At 42.5% G+C, this 17,610-nt stretch overlaps 1 protein-coding gene and 1 long non-coding RNA gene across 10 annotated transcripts in view; both read right to left on the bottom strand.

Annotated features, from left to right (window-relative positions):
- The window catches only part of LOC140632061 (uncharacterized), a 161,138-nt gene extending 148,248 nt beyond the window's left edge, over positions 1-12,890 (bottom strand). Inside the window, exon 1 of the long non-coding RNA XR_012029573.1 lies at positions 11,997-12,890. This is a non-coding gene — a long non-coding RNA (uncharacterized lncRNA). The remainder of the gene's footprint in view (positions 1-11,996) is intronic.
- The window catches only part of LRMDA (leucine rich melanocyte differentiation associated), a 1,020,248-nt gene that overhangs the window by 711,156 nt on the left and 291,482 nt on the right, over positions 1-17,610 (bottom strand). The window lies entirely within an intron of this gene.

Here is a 17,610-nt window from a genome sequence, read left to right as displayed (position 1 = left end):
TCCATCCCAAGTGCCAGTTGGACTTCATGTGGCTATAAAGAGATAGACTTCTATTGTGTTACGATCTAGAAATTTGGTTACATCATTTAGCCAACGTGACACAAATCTACCTCCCAAGTCATCCCTCTGGTCTCATCCTCTACATGATGACAAAAGAGGTTTCAAAGTCATCAGCACAAATGTGGCAGTCTTGCAAAGTGACAAAGAAAATAGTCTAGAATCGGCTGAGCCAGAATTGGAATCCAGCTCCTCCAATTTACTATACAATCTTGGGCAAGTTACTGAACATTCATGTGCCTTGGAGTCCCAGATATAATACCTACCATATAGGATTGTTTCCTTAAAAAAAAAAAAAAAAAAAAAAGATTGTTTCCTTTAGGGGAAACATGCATGTAAAGGACTTAGGACAGTGATGGGCACATAGAAAGCATCCACTAATACTATACTCAACATTGTTGCTAATTAAGTCTTCCACAAAATGAACATCTGTATCAGTGAGGATGTTTAGCTGCACAGAACAAAAAAATAAAACAGTGAAATATCAACGGCCTAAGTAAAACAGAAGTTTATTTCTCTGATCCATAGTCAAAGTCCAAAGATAGGCAGTCCAGAGCTGTATGGCGGCTCCAAGAAGTCCTCAGGGACACAGGCTCCTTCCAGCTCTAAGCCCCGCTATCCCTAGCATGTGGCCCTCATCCTCATGGTCCATTATAAATGCTGGACGCCAGCCATCACAACGAGCTCCATGCAGTAGAATGGGAGGCAACACACAAACAAACAAAAACCCTTTCCTTTCTAAGAAAGCATTCTGGAAGTCACACATAATACTTTCATTGAAGCCACATGGCCACACCTCGCTGCCAGCTGCAAAGGAGGAAGGCGTGGCAACATGCATAGTTAAAAACCAGGAATTCTTGTCTGTAAAAGGATGGAGAAAACGGATGTGGGATGCAACCAGAAATCCTGCCCCAGCACAAGAATCGGTAAAAGCAAGCAAGCTATACTCTTAATCCAAAGATCTGATAAACTCTAGAGGAAAAAAAAAACTCCTTTAAAAAGGAAATTCCTAGTACACGCCCCTGCATTTTCTACTCTTGCCTTCCTACAATCCATTCTCCACACAGGGCAGCCAGCATAGTATGTTAAAAATGTAAGCCATGCCCCCACTTAAAACCCTCCAAAGGCTTCCCACTGCAAATCGAGTTAAGGAGTATGGATTTTATTTGTAACATAAGGTCCCACCTGGTCTGGCCTGTGCACCACCCTGACCCCCCTCATGCCACGGCTGTGTGCACCCCACAGCAAAGCCTGGCTGCCTTCTGCTGCTGCTCTGCTTGCGCCGTGCACATGCCAGCTCGCCCCTGCCTAGAGACCTTGCACCGCCCGTGTTCTTTCTGAATCTCGCCTGTCCCCTGGTCTTCCCGACAGGCTGCTTCTTGTCACTCAGATCTCAGCTGGAAACACCACCTTATCAGAGCCTTCCCTGACCCCCAGTCACACCCTACCTCACACACCACACATCACCTTACTGTAACTCTGAGCAAAACACTCCTCACTATTTGATATTTTTCCTGCTTACGTATTTGTCTGCTTCCTTATTAGAATGCATGTTCCTGTTACAGGAATGTCCATCTTACCCTTCAAAAAAACTCCCCCAACCCCACCCACTGCAACTCCAAATTATCATCTAAGTTGACATTCATTGATCGCACAAATATTTACTGAACACCTGCTATGTGCCAGGCACAACAACATGGTAATGTGACACTGCCCCAGTCAAAGCCCCTTTTTACTAAAGTGACCGTACAGACACTGACACCTTCTGTTTCAATCAGTTTATTTAATTACAGACTTTTTCTTGCCTGAGACTCCAAGCACAATAAAATGATGTTCAAGGAGTCCAAGGAAGTAACATACTGGATCTTTTAACAGAAACTGAAGGGAGGGAGTGGAGGTGGTTTTTATGGCATCTTAAGACCACTAAGTGAACAGCAGCTAGAAATTTTAAAAATTTGCCCATGAGGTTCAGGAACATGTGCTTGCCCTGGACATAATCCACTTTATTATTTTTTTTAATCCTGAGAGGACAGATTTTTGTACCCACAGATGTCCTCACAGGAAATCCAATGAGTACACGTGCAGGAAATGCTATCCAGCAACAGTCTATGGCTCCCACACACTCAGGCTGGATGTGCAGAGGAAGTCAAAACATGCAGGAGGATCCACAGAAGTGGTGATGGGGAGAGAGAAGGAGAAAGGGGAGTAGGGGAGGGAGAAAGTGCATGCCAGCGAGAGGAGGGGAAACGAGAAAAGGGAGAAGGAAGGAAAACAAATCAAAGAAAGAACAGCTATTAAAAATGCTGAGTTGAAAATGCTTCGGATGGCCTCTGACATCTAATAAGTCATCTGTCTTTCTCAATTCAGAAAAGTCATTACTTACTAGTGAACTAATACCAGCAACTGTGACAAGTAAAAACAACAAAGCCCATAAAAATATAAAAGTTCACCCCTTGCAGTTAGGCGAAAAAAAAAAAAAAAGAATGTATTCAATTTCTCAGATGAAAAACATTTGAACTGACTGAATTTATTGTAATGCAACTTGTATTATATGTTGGGAAAATGAAAAGGGGAAAAAAATAGCCACTGCTCAGCCCGTCTTCAACTTTTCCTTGGAAAACAGAATACAATACGTTGTTTGAGAGCATGAACTCTTCACAGAAGCCAGTCATAAAGCATCAACATGGCATTCTGGCTTTAGGCCATCCATTCTCAAAAAAAGGCATGAATTAACAGCACCTCTGCCCTGCCCACAAGGATCACCATCTCCTCAGAGGGTAGAACGTATGCCTCAAGAGCAGCTGGAGGGATGCAGGTCAGATAGAAGGAAGAACCTGAGAGCCCTCGGGCTAACCAGAGGCATGGGAAGAGTCTTCTTCCCTGGGAGAGGCTGCAAGTAATCGTGTTCAGAAACACACCAGGCAAGATGACAGCACAAGGATGTCATCAAAAGCAAAAGGAGCTTTGCCTTCCCACAGCCATAAATGTCATGACCATCCCAGGACTCCTCTTTGATTCCTCTCTGTCTTTCATTCCTACAGCCAATCCACCAACAGGCACTGCTGTTATATTAAAAATATAACCTGAATCTCTCTACTTGCTTGCAACTTTACCTCCCACTCCCTAGGTCATACCACCACATCTATCTTCAGAGGCTACCACAATGACTCCTAACTCGACCCCCAGCTTCTATTCTTGCTGACCCAATTTCCAACCAGCAGCCAGGGAGGTTTTCAAAAATACCAATCAGATTCCATCATCTCACTGCTTAGAACTCGTGATTGGCTTCACTGGTTTCCCATCGTTTTGAATTTAATCTAAACTCCTTCCTAGGCTCAACATCTCCACAGTTGGCTCTGGCCTCCTCCTCCTCTATCAGCCTTCTACTCTCACATTCCCAGGCAGCCCCACCAGTCTCCTTTCTCTCCCTTGAACTTGCCTGGGGCTTTGCACCTGCTGTTCCTGCTGCCTGGACAATCTCCCCTGAGCTTCTCACAGCTGTATGCTCACCATTCCATGCTCTCATCAAGAGCTGCCTTTTTGAAGAGGCCTTTCCTAGCCAGTGTATCAAAACTGTGCCTCTTCCTCCATGTCACTCTCTATCCCATCACCTGTTTCTTAGGGCCATAGGAAATTGATCCGTATGGAACTTTTTTTTATTTACCATCATCCTTCTCAACAGGACTGTAAGTTCCCCAAGTGTAATGTCATCATCAGCCTTGTCCACCGATACATTTTCGACTAGTCCAACAAGCACCTAGCATATAGAAGGTGGTCAGTAAATGTCTGCAGAGTAAAGGGATAAATGAAATGCAAAGGTTATAACGATGAAAGGACCTCTTAAGATTCTGGAGAGTCTCAACTCACAACTCCACCTATTTTATATATGGAAGAACAGAGGCACAGAAAAATCAACCCAATCTCAGCCGCAGTTAACACACAGTATAGTACTCATATCCTATACCACATGTGAGCTTCCCCTTCTATCCAGAGCTGGGGGTCTGAATCAGGTAGTCCCAGACCACTCCTAACAGGCAAAGAACAACATAAACCTTGAGGAATAACACTGCACAACAAGGAGTACTGCACAGGCAAGGCAGGTGCCGATACATGGCAGCTGAAAGTGGCTACCCAGGATACAATTCACATTGGACCTGGTCTCAGAATTGTAGGAGTGAATGTATCCAAGGCAAATCACAGAAGTAACAAACTCTCAAAAAAGTACATCAGAAAAAAGAAGTGCTTTGTTTTAACACAGTCTTCCTTTAATGTGATCCTGGAGGATCAACACTAACAAAATGTTTACAGAGAGATATGAGAACACACCCAAGATAAGATCTTTGGTCCTAGCTGGCCCAGTTGCTTAACTTCCTTGGGCCCCATTCAGGATTAAATCAGCCTGGCCCAGACTTGAGATCATTAGTGTATACTCTCATGACTTTACTATACTCAAGTATACCACGTATACTATTTACTGAATATTTGACTTCAACAAATTTATTTCTAGAAGAAATTTTATATCATCTCCACAAGAAAAGTATCATTTGCCAATGGCCCATAGGATACACGTACCCACATGTTAACAGGAAAACAAACCCTATTATTCAATTCTACCTAACTTCTCTTTGTGAAGTACTGAAGAGTGAGTCAGAGCCTGAGGCTTCACCTTGATTAAAAAGAAGAATTTATCAAGTATAATAAGAAGGTATGAAAGACAGACCAGCACCAAACTGGTGTTTTTTCCTAGAGGTCATCCAAAAGACTGAAGGAGAATTGAAGAGGGAGTAACACTCTCATTGTATGAGGCCATGTTGGCCTCTGCTGTGTCTGTTTACATGTCAAACCAGGCTGCATGGCTGTGGACACAAATGCCACTTTGGGAAGTACTAGGTTTGAACACGGCATCCTGAAGGCCTCCACTAATGTTCTATCATCCTATGACTGAAGATCAATGTGGGTGACCCACATGATGAAAGAAGCAATGGATTTAGTAATGCTGATAGGGCTGAAAGAGAATTTCCTAGGAGTAAATGAGAAACAAAGATCATTGTGGAGGTTGGGGGGAGGATAATGGCAATGATAATGACCACCGTAATAGCAACTAACATTTATTTGGTGCTTACTGTGGGCAAGGGGTCATAGTCAGGAATTTGATCTTCACATCTTTTACTTTGAGGTAGATGAGCTTCCTTTTCAATAGCTTTATTAAGGTACAAGTGATACATACCAAAAAAAGAAAAGAAAGAAAAGAAAAGAAAAGAAAAGAAAAGAAAAGAGAAAAGAAAAGAAAGAAAGAAAGAAAGAAAAAAAGAAAAGAAAAGCTCACATGTTGAACATATATAATTTGATGAGTTTGGATATATGCTTCCACCATGATACTATTACCACGATCAAGATAACAAACATATCCATTACCTACAAAAGTCTCCTTGTGTCCCTTTTTTTTTTGAGGTAAGTACAATTATATTCCTATTTTACAGAAGAAGAAAGTTAAACTTAGCTAAGAAAACAAAATATTTATTATTTTGATGTAAAACAGCTGAGGTTATTTAAATGTTTGCCAAACTTTTTTGACCATGACCCACAATAAAATACAGTAGGTTAAACCACGTTCAATTCCCAATATTTGCCTGTGTCTTTCCTACAGAAATGGCTATTTCATTTGTTCAATCTAATGTGCTTTATGTTGGGACTAAATACACAAAAGAAATATAGACACACACATGTGTGTATATATAGGCACATAAAATATAAACATTCTGATATGAATATATCTGTATGTGTGCATACATCTGTGTATACACACATAAATGTAGATATCTGATAGAAAGGTTGTGTGAACTAGTATTTATCCTAATTATGTGCCATAATTAAATCTCTTAATGGCTGTATTTTATTTTAGAATATAGAATTTATGTTGGCCATTTCAAAAATTGAACTCTGGGATTTTCTACTCTGTTCTATTTTTTATAATGTTGGTTACAACCCACTACATTGATTTTACAGGTCACTAATGGGATGCAACTCCCAGCCTGAAAAATACTGAATTAAAGGAACTCTAATCATAATCAAGAATATCACAGAGTCACCTTGAGCTAGATGATGACTAGCATCTCGTGCCACCTCTTCAAGTTATAAAGCAATGAGAAGCACTGGGCCTGGCACACCATTTTTGTTAGATAAACAGAATTTCTATAATTGAGCTCCAAGAGTAACGATCATGCTAAATAACATATCATAAGTTTAGTTGTTTAAGGGCAATATAAGGAAAAGGAATTCTGATAGATGTCTATTTTTTTCCTTAAATTACTTAACAATAAAAACCTCTTACTTAAATATTTAAGTATGAAGGTATCACCAAATGATAGTTTGAGAAACCAAGGATGGTATCCTGTGGACAAATGTTTCAGAGCTAAAAATGAGTAGGAATATGAAGTGGGGCTGCTAGTTTCTTATCCCAAATCTTAAGCATAAAAATGTAATTTGACTCTAAATGGCATTCATGTTTTACACTTGGGGAAAAAATTATATAATTTGCAAAAATTCAATCTTAATAACAATTCAGTGTAGTAAACACTAGATTGGGACTCCGAAGACCTGTGAGCCTGGGAAAGCCAACTTCTTGGATCAGAGTCAGACCCTAAGTTTCCTCTACATCTAATATTTTAGGACTGCATGACCATAATATATCTGGTGGTAATTTTCAGAATCATTTTAATGAAAGGATACAGCATTCCAAGATCACCCAAATGGTGAAAGCTCCCAATCTGGCAATAAAAACTCAGAGCAAGCCAAGGGTTCTCACCACACAGCAACTCAAGTAATCCCAGTGTATCCCTTCAGAAACCCATTCAGTTATGTTATTTCTTCTCAAGCCTGGTCCCTATCACATAGCATAAGTTATAATTTTATGTATCACATTACTCTTTTCATGTTAACCAAGCACCTTTCTTGGAGTTTCTTTCTTGAGTGTTTTCAATGTACAGGCAAAATTTACTTGAATAACACCATAATTAAATCTCTTAGCAGCTGTATTTTACTTCAGAAAAAAAGGAATTATATTGAACTTTTTATTGAATTGTCATTTTTATCTTAACTGTGGCTTAACCTTGTAATCTAATTATTTTTTCTAAACCTACTTTACAGCTAATAAAAGAAAGTTATGAAAAATTAAATTACATAATAAAGCATGTAACAGGTATAGCTATCATGAGACTCTCAGATTGAAAAACTAGCATGAAATAATTTACCTTATTGAAAAGCGGGGTTTTTTTTACTCATATTTTTAAAAACATTAAATAAAATGAAGAAACCTTTTTAAATGGAATAGTAAATCAGGCTGCTCTAATTCCTGTATATACCTTTAGAAAGGCCCATTGTATAACATTGTATATACAATCATCATAATGTTATGCCCGCTTCTCAATCACAGTAGAAAGAATCAATCCTACAAGACTGACTGATAAGGTCCCTGCTAAAAAGGAAAAGGACTACTTCCACTTCCCTCTTACCTCACTTTCAAAGCATTTAGTTTTTAACTTTAAACAATTTTTTTTAATTCATCCTTGTTTTCCCCTAAATGCTTTATTTTCCATAAAAGCCATGTCAAAATTTAGTCTTCAAAAGTAGGGTGCTCATGCCTGCAAAACATCTGCACAGATAAATATTGTGAAAATGACTATTATGATGAAATAAAATGCATTCAAGTAATTCTTGGCCACTAGGAATCCATTAAACAATACCTTAGCTCTAAGATCATCAAAATCTCCAACAAATATTTGTAAGACTTGGTAAATAGGGACACCCTTGCCGCAGGTCAGAGAAAGCTACAAAAGTGTATGCATGTGCCTCCCTAATTTACACTTGGATTTTCCCGAATCCTGAACTCAAAGTTCTGATCTTAGCTAAGACAGCAGATAATCCTATCTTCATAGTAGTTTGGCCAAAAAGAATTTTAAGTAGCTTCACCAATTACCTCTTAAGTGAAGTGAACAAAGACCATCAAATGTATTGCAAGGAGAATTCAGCGGGTTGAGATTTTATCGTTTTGGTTTGCTTAAGCCAAACACCTCTTCCAGTCCAAAATTAAATCAATTATTTAATGAGCTCTCAACTAACTTTGGTGGAGCAATTAACACTATATAAAACAGGGCATGGCATCAGGTACAATGAAAGACACGTTAAACAACACCCCTGTTCCCCAGGGAGAATTGTTAATCTAGGTGATGGTCAGACACTGATAGGAAGAAAGGCCAAATTTATTAAGTCTAGACTGGAGAAACCTGGCAAACAACTTCCTTAGTGATCCAGGTTCACCCAACCAAGTTCGTACTATGACCCCTTGAGATAAGGTGATAATAAGTCCTCCCTGGTATTTTTTCCCCAAAACCCATAACCCCCAATATAATCATAAGAAAACAATTCAGGCAAACCCAAGTTGAGAGACCCTTGACATAATACCTGAGCAGCATATCTCAAAACTGTCAAGGTCATGAACAACAAGGCTGAATCATCACAGACCAGAGGAGATCAACAAGACATGACACCTAAATACAGTGGTGTCTGGGACCCTGGCCTGGAGGTGAGCACAGAAGAAGGACATTAATGGAAAGAGTGATGAAATCCAAATAAAGTCTGGAGTTTTAGTTAATAATGTTCCCATGTCGATTTTTGAAATTTGACAAAAATACCATGGTGATGTGAAAGCCTAACAACAGGGGAAACTGAAACTGGGTTGGAGTATAGAAAAAGTCTGTACTATGCTTGCTACTTTTCTATAAACCTGAAATTAAAACAAAGTAACATTTGTCTTAAAAAGCCAATATAGGGACACCTGGGTGACTCAGCAGTTGAGCATCTATCTTTGTCTCAGGGTGTGATCCCGGGGTTCTGGGATCAAGTCCCACATTGGGCTCCCTGGGAGGAGCCTGCTTCTCCCTCTGCCTGTGTCTGTGCTGCTCTCTCTGTGTCTCTCATGAATATAATAAAATCTTTTTAAATAAATAAATAGCCAATATATACTGTGTACATACATACATAACAGTGAGAATGAAACAAAAAAAAAATATAAGTGGTAAGGAGGTTTTCTAACAATTACCTTTAGGTTGAATTTGATGAAACTGCCAATATTTCATCTTTCTTTTTTTTTTAAGATTTTATTTATTTATTTATTTATGAGAGAGATGGAGACAGAGAGAAATTCCATGCACAGGAGGAGGGGCAGAGGGAGAGGGAGAGAGAATCTTGAGCAGAGTCCACACTGTGCATGGAACCCGATGCAGGGCTTGATCCCATGACCCTGACTGAGATCACAAGCTGAGCCAAAACCAAGAGTCAAACGTTTAAACAACTGAGCCGCCTGGGGGCCCCTTACTGTTCTGACCTATTAAGTAGCATTTTCATATAATTCAGCCTAATATATGGCTGTGAACTGGGAAGCCCTCATGATGAAATGGAGCTTATCCTGGATATGGAAGGAACTGAAAGGAGAAGGGGACAGTGTGAGCCAAGGTGGGGAACACACACGATGTGACAAAAGACAGGGGACAATCCCACCAATGCATTTTAAGCCAGGAAGTAGCAGAAAATTCTTTGTCGGAGGAAGGACACTGAGCAGGGCCTTAAGTTTTAGTAAATAAAAAAGAGACCGGGGGCACCTGGGTGGCTCAGTTGGTTGAGCATCCGACTCTTGGTTTTGGCTCAGCTCATGATCTCAAGGTTGTGGGATCGAGCCCCATGCTGGGCTCTAGGCTCAGCATGGAGTCTGCTTGTCTCTCTCCTTCTGCTCCTTTCCTTGCTCCTGCACTGTCTTCTCAACTATCTTAACAAAAAAAGAAGGAGAAGATGGAGAAGGAGAAGGAGGAAGAGGAGGAGAAGGAGAAGAAGAAGAAAAAAGAAGGAAGAAAGAAGAAGAAGAAAGAATGAACCTGGCCTCCAAGTGACCAGGAATGTCTTCTGGAAAGGCCTGTAGCCTCTAGTGACATTGACATGTGAGCTATTCCTACGACACCGAGGGCCTTATTTTTCTAGCCCAAAGGAAAATTCCAGCACAGCAGAAAGATTGCTACAACACGGAGGGCCGCATGAAGTCCTAATTCTGGCTCTGCCACCGATAAGGTACCATAGCCCAAACAAGTCCCTTCCTCTGTCTCAACCTCAGATCCCCACCCCCAGACACAAGGGGAGGTGCAAGAGTGGCTCTGTAAGGCCTCCTCCAGCCCTAAAACACTAGCTCCAGCTCGGAATATGTTTCCTGGCTCTCAGAAGCAACATGTGGTTCACTCAAATAGAATGATGCAAGATCCGTGAAAGCAAAAACACTGAGAATAAAAGGACTGTGTTTTTATACACAAGAGTCTATTCTTTTATGATACATGTCTAGACCCCTCTAAATATTTAAACAACAATACTATACCAGTATGAAAACTCCCTAAATCAGGCTCTGTGGTTAAGGAGGATATATGAACAGATGTGATCTTATTAAGGCCCTAATGTAACTCACAAACAATTTGTCATATCTGACGGGTATTGTTAAATTATGTCCACCTGCCAGAGGCAACCAGAGAAATTACCATCCGCCTTTACTCGGCTTCTACTCAAAATTCCCTAAAAAGCTCCTGTAGATGTGTCTAGGATATGTATTTTTTAAAGCAGTAACCTAATTGTCACCAGCACATAACAGCCAATGTCTCACAATTCCTTTTCATGTATATTTTATTATGGGTCCAACTGTTTCAACACCCTAGTGGTTCAACTTTAATGTAGCTCAGGAAACCCCCTAAGTAATATCACAAAATGCTTAACATCTGTGAAACTTGGACCCAAAAATGTTCCAATTTTTTCTTCGGTTTGGGAGGGGGAAACGGGGCGGTGGGGGGCGGGAGGGGGTGCTGCACTAGCCAGGGTTTTCATTAACAATCATGTTCGGGCTCACAGTTTTTCTTGATCACCTCACAGGCAGGAAGAATGTTTCCAGTTTACCTTATAAATGCTCAGAATCATTTCAAACTGCAAGCACCACGCTTGCTTAGAGTCAGTTTAAAATGAACCCATTTCAAACTTTCCTTTCTCTAAATATTTGCCTCCTCTCCCCTTCTTGCATTACAATATTTTAATTAAGTGAAACAATGAAAAGAGAGAGGGGAAAAATGAAGTGTGAAGCATGTGGCGCATTTCCCAGGCTATTTCAAAACTTTGCAGAGCTCTCTGGCCTCCAGTGGTGTTTGAAATATTCTTTATCCCACTAAGGAAAGGATGAAAAATTGATCTCCTCCAAACTTCAAATACTGCATATTTCCACAACTACAGACTGCAGGAAAGAAAGGCAGGCTTAGGAGTTACCAGACCAAACAGGAAGCGGTTCTCAGAGGACCCACGGCTCATCCCAGGCAACTCCACCGGCAGAGTGTGTACACAGAGCCGCTCAGAGAATAAACACGGCTCCACTTCTGAGAGAAATCAAAGCAAATCTTAGAAAAACCCAACATGGAGTCAAACCTCAGTAATTCGGATTAACTAAGGGGAAGGTCAGGTTGGATCAGGACAAAGCCTTGATAGTAGAGGGTTTGGGTTTTTTGGTTTTGTTTTCTGGTTTTTGTTTTTGTTTTTTTTTTTTTTTTTTTGCAAAATCCAACAGCATTCATTGCAATGTTCACCCCAGCCCTTCCTTCCAGCTTCCTGTCTTAGCAGCCTCCTCGGAGCTCCCCAGCCCCCCTATGCTGCTCAGTGTGCTGTTCACTTGTCTCCACGCAGACCCTCAACTTCCTCCATCGCTAAGCTCTTCACCTTTGCCTGAAATGTCCCATCCCCCACTGTCTACTTGGTAAAACTCATTCTCCATTTTCAAGACCCCACCTCAAATGTCACCTCCCAAGCAGAATGAATAGCATGGATCCCACAGCACTTTGGACAAACCTAGAATATAGTAAAGTGGTTCTCACCCTGGCTGAGTGGTATGAAAATCATCCGACAAACTTTTCAACAAACCCCAATCCCTGCATCTCTAGCAATAATGACTGAGTAGGTCCAAGGTACTGCGTGAGCATTGGCATCATTTTCAAAGCTCCCCAGGTGATCGTTAGGTGCAGTCCTCGAAGTTCCAAACCTTCTGTACAGAACTCGCCACACTGTTTAGAATGAGTTACCAAGACCCCAAGAACACAGAACCCTTAGAAAGGCCTGTTGTAGGCAGGGATGTTGAATGTGAATCCTTCAAGAGGCTTCTTTAAGAATAAGGAACTTGAGGTGATTTCAAAGCTTTTGTCCCCCTGCAGCTCACGGACAGCCCTCATTTCTTTTCCACCATGTGCCTCCCACTCACCTTCACGAGGGGTAACACATCTACTTGACAGTGGAGAGGACCTACCACTCCAGCTCCACTTGACTTCCCATTATTTCCCCCAACACAATAGACACTTTGCCACTTTGATGTCCTCACTTGTCTTCTCCATCTGATCCAACTATATATGCCTTGCTCAAGGCCTGAAAATCATTTCCTCTCTTGAAGCCTTCTTCTGCCCACTTCAGTTCCCAGAGATTTGCTTTCCCACTCAGCTCCACTTAACTTAGCACCTGTCCTCAAGTGCCTTGATTGGTGAATGAGCTCATGGGATGTGTATGAAATGCTTTGTTGTGGAGAGAGTAGGGAATAAGTATCTTACAGAGATTTTCACTTCCTGCTCTTAATGCACGGCTGGATGTACAGCAGGCATGGCATGTGTATTTGCTCTTAGAATCCACCCAAAGTTGGCTCTCTTCTTTTCAGGCCAGGGTGTGGGCCAACAGAAGAAAGGTAAGGACTAGGAACATCACTGCTCTAGAAAATTCACACCATAAACATCACAGCCGATACTCCTGTGGTAGAAAGAATTCTACTCGGACCCCCAAAACCTTTGCCCAGTAATGCTGCTTCTATGAGTCCACTACGCTATGTGGCAAAAAAAAATAAAAAAATAAAAAAATAAAGGATTTTGCAGATATAGTGAAGGTTACTAATCAATCAGCTCTAAGTCACAGAGAATTATCTGGCTGAGCCATATCTAATCACCTGAGCCCTTTTTTAAAAGCAGAGATTTTCTCCGACGGGTGCAGAAGGGTAAGTCTGAGAGACTCCAGGTAGAAGGAGGAGTCAACAGGACAGAGATAGCTCACTGCTTGAAGATGGGGAGCCCACAAGGAAAGAATCTGACAATGTCCTCCAGAAGCTGGGAGGGAAACCTAGAAGATAACCAGCAAGAAAAGAGGGATCGGTCCCACCAAACTAAGAAGCTCAGCTCTACCAACACTCAGAAGGAGCCCAGAACTGGATTCTTCCCAGACCCACAAGATGAGAACACACTTCATCTGATTTTAGCTTTTATAACCCTAAGCAGAGAACCCAGGCAAGCCTGCCCAGATTGACCAACCTACAAGCAATGAGTGGGTACTGTTTCCACCACTAAGTGGGCAGGAATTCGTTACAGAGCTGTCCCCAACCTTGCCCCTCAAACTAGTCAAACAAGGCAAGTCAACTAATAAACCTGTTTTTACATATTCTAATTAGTGTATATTCCACATACAGATGAATGACAGGCTTCCCAAAGAATAAAAGGCAAGGTGCCCGTACAATGCCTCTCAAAATGCGTGCCTCCATTCTATTCTTCTATTAGGAAAGGTGGCAAAAAGTCGTAACAGTCACCACAGTAAGTGCTATTTATGAAAGAGTCATTAATAGCAATTGACCAACACATGGTGTCATCTGTTTCAAATGCCATTTACTCGGCACAGTTTGTCACTGACCAGTAGAACTTTGGATTCTTGGCTGATACCCCATGAGCCTCATTATCTGGAGAGCCCACAAGCAAACACAGGATAAATATTCCTTCCCTCTAGTTGGGGGATGAGGGAACCTGAGTGTTCGTGCCAATTTTTTAAGAAGCTAATAATCCTGCTGCTTCTTGGTCCTCGCCTCACCTGCTCACAGGCAGGGGCCAGGTGGTGGTCACAGAGGGGCTTTCGGTGAAGCGTTCCCTATACTCACTCTGCTGGGGTCTCCCGAAACCCAGGCATCCCTTCAAGGCCACACGAAGTCAACGCCAACCCCCGGCCCTAGGGCTGGTGGAGGATGGGCGCCGTGCCCGCCCCGCGCCCCCGGCCCCCCACGCTCATGCATGACGATGCCGTGGGCACACACGTGCTTTCCCAGCAGCCACTCCTGAAGCCACCTGCCAGGAGCGAGGGCTCCCATTTGTCTGCGTCGGCATTTGTCGGAACATCGCACCTCCATCATCTACAGGGGAAATTGATGTCGACGGCATGGCAAAGGAATGTAACTACAGCCTATTCTAAAAGCACGCATTTATTTTATTTTATTTCAGAAATGTATGCATTATGTATGGCTCTACATAAACGTTTTTATAGAGCCTCTTAAATGATTTACCATGAGGTATGTGTTGATTATAATCTCTGCTTATTTTAGAGAGCCTTGTTTACCCCCATAGTAGTTAATACATTGAGACGCGTTTCAACTAACAGTGACACCAGTAAACAAAAGTTACTGATCTACCTCGTGAGTTATAAAACTTGTAACATGTTGTAAACAGTTCTGTCATTTTACTTAGCATATTGCATTGTGTGAGCTGCCTTGTTTATCTAGTGGTAAATCTTTATGTATCAAAAATGCTACAGAAGGCACAACAGATAAATTACAGACAGACACTAACATCTGACTAGTTAATCAAACAAATAGGACATGTAACAAAGAGAAAAGCTATAAATATTGACAACAAGCTGCTTCAGTCACAAAAACATTCAATACTTCAGTTCTCAAGTGTGAGTTTTATATCAGTCCCCTGGAAACAGTTTGTATCCTCCAATAAATTTTTACAGTTGATTCACCTGCCTGATACCCCTCAGCCATTTCCTTCAGAAGCTGTCAAACCCGCCAACGATAATATATGGCCCGACCAACAAGAACAGCTGTAGCCATTCTCTCTGCAGGTTCTTGCACCCTGTTCTGCATAAAATAATACATCAAGATTAATTGATTTCCCGTCAGTCTCACAGAACAGAAAATTAATTTTCATGTAGCTATTTTCCCCAGCATATGAATTTTGTACATGGCAAGTAATTTAAGTTTTTAATTATTCATGAGCGAGGAGGGGGTGGGGAGAAACATGATAAAGTAAGCTTGCAGAAACCCCAAGGCCAATCCCTGGGCCTGGGTTTGTGCTGAGGCAACAATAGCATTCGCTAATGCCCATATAAATAATATATGTATTAACATACATCTTAGTACAACACCAATTTCTCTCACTCTGACCCAAGACTACCAGGTCACCCTGCGGTACTTTGTCAAAGTCGCTGCGCTGCTTACATGTGACACGCTGTGGGGAAACACAGAACATGTCAGCCATATTGAATTGACCTCTGCCTGCCTCTCGGCGGCGGCCACACAGCCCAGGCATGATAGGAGGTAATTTAACGGTCAGTGTGGGAGTGGGACCAAGCAAAAGTTGCTAATCAGCCAGGTGCTACCTCAGCAAGTCTTCCATTTGCAGGTGCCACTGACTTGTGAACAAGAAAAATGTAACCAGAAAATATAAAGAAAGCATTTGACTCACTCAGGCCTCATCTTTCACAGACTCTCAGCAGACCGGCTGGAGAAAAACTGTGTCCTCAGAAAGGGAAAAACCACAACGTGAGCACCTCTGGCAATCAAGTATATTTGCTAAAACGCGAACTAAAATGCTCCCATAGTACCTCCTTAAAAATTTCATTGGCATACTTCATACAAACTGCAAGACAGGCAAATGTGCACAGCCTGCCTCCAGTCACGGAGCTTCATTTAACCCCGTTAGGCCCAAAACCTAAGGCACCTCACACAGCCCTCTAGCACGGAGGAGACTGGCCACCAGAGTCGGTCAAGGATTTTTGGTCTCTGATGACTTACTGATGCCTTCTTCTGCCCCCAATATTAAGGTTTCGTGTGAAATCAGGAGAGCACTGTAACCAACTGATCGCCCCCGAGTTAAACAATAGGACCCCACTGATAGAAGGAAGAGGAGAGAATACGATGAAACCACCAAACTCCTACAGGGCAAGAGGACTCCCAAAGCAAGCGAGATGAGAAGAAAAGAGGCCTCTCTCAATCCAACGAGTGGCGGAGAACAAACATGAACAGAGTATTTCTGGGAGGATGAACCTGTCTTGAGTAACCTGAATAAGCAGCTCTGATTTGGGGGCATGCCCAGTACCCCTCCTACCCACCCCCTCACCCCCACCCTCGACTCCAACCAGCAAGGGCCCCACTAGCAGGGGAGTACTCTGATAGAGAGGAGACAGGCTGAGAAGGTCAAAAATAAAAATGAAAGGAGCTCAAGTCAAAACAAAGAAACAGGGATCCCTGGGTGGCGCAGCGGTTTGGCGCCTGCCTTTGGCCCAGGGCGCGATCCTGGAGTCCCGGGATCGAGTTCCACGTCGAGTCCCACGTCAGGTTCCTGGCATGGAGCCTGCTTCTCCTTCCTCCTGTGTCTCTGCCTCTCTCTCTCACACACACACTCTCACTCTCTATCATAAATAAATAAATAAATCTTAAAAAAAAAAAAAAGAAACTTTTTTTTTAACCTGGAGGGTAGGGGAGGGGTGGGGGTCTGGGACACTCGGTTGGGGGAAGAGTTGAGTTTGGTGAATTTGATGAAATACGAGTAAAGACACAAAAAATGGAAATTTCTATGAACATCCTTTTTCAACACCTCATACAAAGGGACACTGGAACCAAAACCAGAGAAATCAAGAAACTGCTTCTCTGCTTAAAGTAGCCATGCTTCACGCTGGCGGCCAGAACAAAACTGCGCTTGCAGTGTTTCCATCATAAAACCTGTTTCCCAGTAACCAGTAAAACCTGTAAGAACTCACTTCGCCCAGAAATCTGGCACCCATGCCGCAGCGGAGCGCAGGGTGTTTTAATACTGTTTCAGAACAGGCCTTCAGGATTCTCTATTACCTCGATGGCTCCAAACAAAGGGGTAACATGATACATCATGTCAAGCAGCTAATTATTAGCACTGAAGACCAGCTAGTCAACTTAGGCTCAGTTAAAATTCAAAGGAGGGAGGCAGGCTGCATTGTTTCGGGTGGCGTGTTTGTGAAGGGAGGGTCAATGAGGTTTGCCTAAGTCTTTGTGCCTCTGGGTTTAAAAACAAAACAGAAACAGGATGAGGAAATGACAGGGAGCATGGAGACCCCAACAACAAAGGCCTCGCTCAACTGCTGCCGGACAGACCCCGAAGGTGCTGCTGCAACAGGGTCCCGTGCCACGTAACATGCCCAGGCCCTGCTGACCTCCGTGCGGTGCCCGTGGCCACATTCCTGGCAAGGCCTCCTGACACTCCTGCCCCGGCCGTGTTGGGGTGGGACCACGTGGCCCAGGGACTGCCACGGAAGTTCTCAGCTAATGACTTCTCACCACTGAACGTATCTGCCACACTAGACGATTTAAGAGGTTTGACGAAGCAAAGCAGCAAAGAGGAGCTGCTCCCCGCAGGATGCAGTGGGTTGGGTGTGCTGCGGCCTAGC

Source organism: Canis lupus, chromosome 4, assembly GCF_048164855.1.
Source record: "Canis lupus baileyi chromosome 4, mCanLup2.hap1, whole genome shotgun sequence".
In the NCBI taxonomy this organism is placed as follows: Eukaryota; Metazoa; Chordata; class Mammalia; order Carnivora; family Canidae; genus Canis; species Canis lupus.
The sequence above is the reverse complement of the archived record's forward strand: the minus strand, read 5'-3'. Positions and strand labels throughout refer to the sequence as shown.